The sequence below is a fragment of the Leptosomus discolor genome, chromosome 20 (assembly GCF_034619465.1).
Source record: "Leptosomus discolor isolate bLepDis1 chromosome 20, bLepDis1.hap2, whole genome shotgun sequence".
NCBI lineage: Eukaryota > Metazoa > Chordata > Aves > Leptosomiformes > Leptosomidae > Leptosomus > Leptosomus discolor.
The window spans coordinates 8562743-8567232 of NC_141410.1; positions in this window are offsets into that span (position 1 = coordinate 8562743).

The following is a 4490-nucleotide window of genomic DNA, read 5'->3' on the forward strand; positions in this document are numbered from 1 at the left end:
CAGCTCTGTGAGATGCAGCCGTGTCTGGAAGGACCGTTGCTGTGGATATGTGATGGAGGTTTGCCAAGCGCTCTTTACACAATCCACGGTCTTGTCTCAATAAAAACCATTGACTGTGACCGTAGGCATCTTCCTATCGTGTGTTCTTGCCCTGTGAGACTGCTGAGGGGAGAGGAAGAACAACTCCGTGCTGCTTTCAGATAACTGCTTTTTTTTTCTTTCTTTCTTGATGAAATTCTGGTGCCTGTCTCTCAAACAGGAGGAGGGGGAGGAGTGGGGCTTGGGTTGGTCTGGTTTGTGTTTGGTTTGGGGTTTTTTTCTTTCCTTCTGTGGTGTGTGTGGGAGGGATGCAGGCTTAGACTGGAGGAGAAGGTAGCATTTCCTCTCCGCCCCTCTCCTCTGTATCCCTGCCTTTGTACAGCGTCGGGCAAGGGACAGCTGTTCCTGCTCGCTGCAGGGACTTACAGGAACGGCCTTTGACAGCGCTCGCCGTTTCCTCGTCAAGCCCCTCTCTTACAGAACTGCAGTGGCCTTTGCACTATCCTGTTCCCTCACACAAAGTCTCGTCTGTTGTGCTTAACGACGTGGCATGTTTCAGAGCAGAGTTCCTTTGAGGTCACTTAAAACCTCTTTTCCTGGTCACAGCCTGGGCCAGTAGCGCAGGAGCAATGGGAGGAGTGGGTCAGCCTAGCCATGAAGTGAAGCCCCTTGGGCAGCGGAGGCTCTGCAGCCAGAAGGGGGCTGCCCTGCTGGTGGTGGGCTCCCATGAGCTCGTGGCCACCTCCTGCTCTTCCAGCCTTGCTGGTGCGGTGGTGGTGCTGCAGAGCGTGCCAGAGTCCCTCAGTGCTCTAAGGAATCATAGTGTAGAGCAGGCAGCAGAGAGAATTTTTGTTCCTTTTTATAAAAACAACTCTAATTTCAAGTTTTGCCTGCTTGCCCAAGCAATCAAACACGCATTGGGTAACTTGTGGGGGTTTTTTTCTCATGAATGACACCAGAATCTGTCTGTTTTGGTTATAAAATGACTGTTAGAGTACCAGGTAACAGGAGAGAGGATGAAAATTCCGACTTCTGAAGTTCACAGAAGCAGCGATGCCTGGTTTAAACGGCCCTGCGGCGGAAGCGACGCGCAGCTGAGGTGCCTGGTACCGCCATAACTAATCTCCCCTTTGCCCATGAGAGGAGGAGATGAATGACAGAGCAAGCCAGTCTGCCAGAGCAGACAGCCCACTCGACCTGGTAAGAGGAGGTTGGTTGTTATGTGGCAATTCGGTGACACAGACTGGCCCATTGAGACGGAGGAAGAATCTTAACAGCCTCTTGAGACTCTCTGGAGCTTCCAGTCTGTGTTTGCATGGTGGGGAGCCACCAAGTAGGCAGAGGGGGAGGCAGCGGTTCTTTACAACCTCTCTTAAGGCCACCCTTGCCCTTGGCAGTGGGGATCGAGTCAGTGAGTGGTCCTGACACAGCACACGAGGACAGCCTGTTGGAGGTGTCCCTTCCTGAGCAGCGATGCGTCTCTTCCCCGCTCCGTTCCAGGCAGTGGCTTTGCGAGGAGCGTGGGAAAGAAAGGCAGCACGCTTGTGGTTACTCTCTCCCTTCCCATGGAGCATGCCGACTGCCACCTGCTTTACTCCCTCAGGGGCTAATTCCCAAAGAAGATAACAGAACTTTGGAGGAGTCCTGGGTCTCTGCCATGGAAAAGGAGAGCTGAAGCTGCCGTGGTGCTAGTGTGGTGCCTGTTTCTGGGACAGCCCTGCCGGATAAGTACCCGGAGGTAGGGAGGCTGGAACGTGCTGTAGTGATTTTTTTTTTTTTTTTTTTTTTTCCCACACAAGCAGTGGGGCTCGTCCATCTGTGTTCCAAACCTGCACGTGCCCGTGTGTTTCTAGACGGCGGTTTGCCTGAACGGGAATGGCAGCAGAGTCTTGCTCTTCCTCAGTCTGAGGAGAAGTGAGAGTGCAGCTACAGGCCCGTTTCAGGGTGTCCCAGACAGAAGCACTGGTACCTCATCCCAGGGAGGCAGGACGTGCTCTGCAGGGCAGGCTGGGAGGGGATCAAGGGTGGCTTTGGGTGGGGGCGTTGTGCCTCCCGCTGACAGCGGGCGTGCGGAGAGCCCTGAAGCGGGCACTGGTGCCGGCTGTGTGCTGGGCTCTCCCCAGGCCTGCGGGGGGACCCTTGGTGAGCAGGGCCATGCTCTGCCTTGGAGCTGTGACGGCTTTTCATCTTTGCTTCCTGTGGTTTCTCTCCGTAGAGCAACGTGGGAGAGCTCTGCAGGGTGCTGGCAGCGCAGTTTGCTCTGGTGTTAACTCTACACGGAAGAGCTTAGCAGTGACCTCGTAGCTGTGAGGACTCCAGAGAGGCCAGGGTGCTCAGCCGCGGCTTTTGCACGAGACAAGATGATCTGAGCTCTGGTAAGCGCACTTGCCAACTTAAATTTATTGCAGGTCTTTACAGGGCAGAAAACTGAACCAAAGCCTACTGCTGTTCGGGGGTTGATCGAGCAAACTGCTGCTGCAGCTCGGGCACCACTGCGCCGGGTGGTTTGGTTTGTTGGGGTTTGGTGGTTTTTTTTTCAAATAATTGCAGTGTGAAAGTCCCCGTTACTGATGTTTCTGCAAATGTTCCCCAACTTCTGGTTACCATAAAAACCTATCGTGCTTCTGGGCTTGTTATCAAATGCAGTAACTGAGCAGCTCAGGCTCAGCCACCCAGGCAGTGGTCTAGAAGCAGCTCAACTGGCTAACTCTGGAGTCAGCCCAGAGAGCTGTGTGGCTTCTTGCTTTGCTTTTAAATCCCAGAGCAACTGTTAAAAACCTAAAGACGTTTAATTGAAGAACATGCTCTCGTAGCATCATCAAATGTATCCTCAGTAGAGAACTTCTGTACAAACTCCTAGTCTGAATCTTTATGTCCATCATTGTTACGTATTATCAAGGGGTATTTCGCATTCTTCTCTTTTTATGTTGTCACATTACTAATTCTTTTCAGTGGATTCAATTTGGACACCCAATACGTGGGGAGATCTGTCTTTCTGTTTGACCGTGCTGCTTTAAAAACGAAAATCAGAAAAACCTCACGCTTGACGAGAGTTCAAAGGCTCAAGCTTGGGTTTATATGAAAATATTTCTGATAATTTAATGAACTCAAAATCCAGTGGAAACTTTGCTGTATGGGTTTTTTGTGGGTTTTGTAAATCAAATAACTTAGTGCAGAAACAGTTCAGTGGTGCTTTTTGGTTCTTTGGAAGAAATAACAGCCCTCCCCCCCCCCCCAAAAAAAAAAAAAACAAAAAAAAACAAAGCCCAAACAAAACCCAACAAAACAAAGCTGAATTTGGAATTTGATCAGAATCTGTAATTTTAAACTGGTAGATAACTGGAAATGGTACGTTATTATGGAAGTGGTTATGTACTTGGAAAACACGTGTTTAGTCGTAGACTCTGTCACTTCTGTTACCTCTCACAAGGAATGAAGAATGTTTTCAAAGAGATTGATGTACCCGGTGGGCTCCTGCAGTGCTGCAGAGCTCTTTGGAACTGGGTGGAAGAGTGGCTTGTGAAAGACTTGTGAAATACTCCATGATAGTGATTTATTACCCCCCTCTTCCACTGTTCCTTAATTTGGGTGTCGTTCAGCTTAAATGCTGTTGTGTTACTTGATGGGCCGCACCTAGGGATGGAGAGGGGGAGCGGGTACAAGTGTCTGACCAGCTTCACCCGTTACTTCCCTGGCACCGAGGTATCGGCGTCGCCCGCTGCCCCCTCTAAGAACGTAAGACGCAAAGTGAGCTCCTGCTCCCGATGGGGAGGGATTTAGGGGATTAAGTGAGACTCCAGGTGCTGAAAGGGAACGAGAGTAGCGGAGCATCGTGGTGCGAGCAGCTTGGTGCCTTTGCAAGGCCTCGGAGCCGGGGAGCCGAGCGGAATCCGTTTTGGGGCAGTCCTAGGTGAGACTGCTTTGCCGTCTCACGGCAGTCAGTCAGCCTTAGGTGTTGGGGAGCTCTCGCGCCTAGCTTCTGCGGAATCTCGGGACAACGTAGGCGCTGTTTGGAGAAATCCCTTTTTGGCGTTTTGGGGCCGTTACCCGATGGTGTCTGCGGACGTCCGGCCTCTGCTCGTCCTGTGAGCAGCCGTAGCTGATCAGTCTCCTGGGCCTGCCCTGCCCCTGTAGATGTTACAGGCATCCGCCTTATCTTTCCCCAGCTGCAACACTACACTTTGAACCTGGGAAAGAGACGTTCAGCAGCTCTTGCTCTGGCAAAACTCTGCGAAAAAGCTTGTTTCAAGTCCTGTGCTGCTTAGAGTTACGGCTTAGCCGGGCCTGGCTGTGTATTCATCTTCCTCTGTGCGTACAAACCCTTTGCTCTTGGGTGACAGACCCGTGTGAGCAGGTATGTGTGCGCTTGCCTTAGTTAAAGTGAAACCAAGTTGGGGTTTGTTTTTTTTTTTCCCCTTTCTGATCTTCTAGTTATCTTGGGTGCTTTTGAC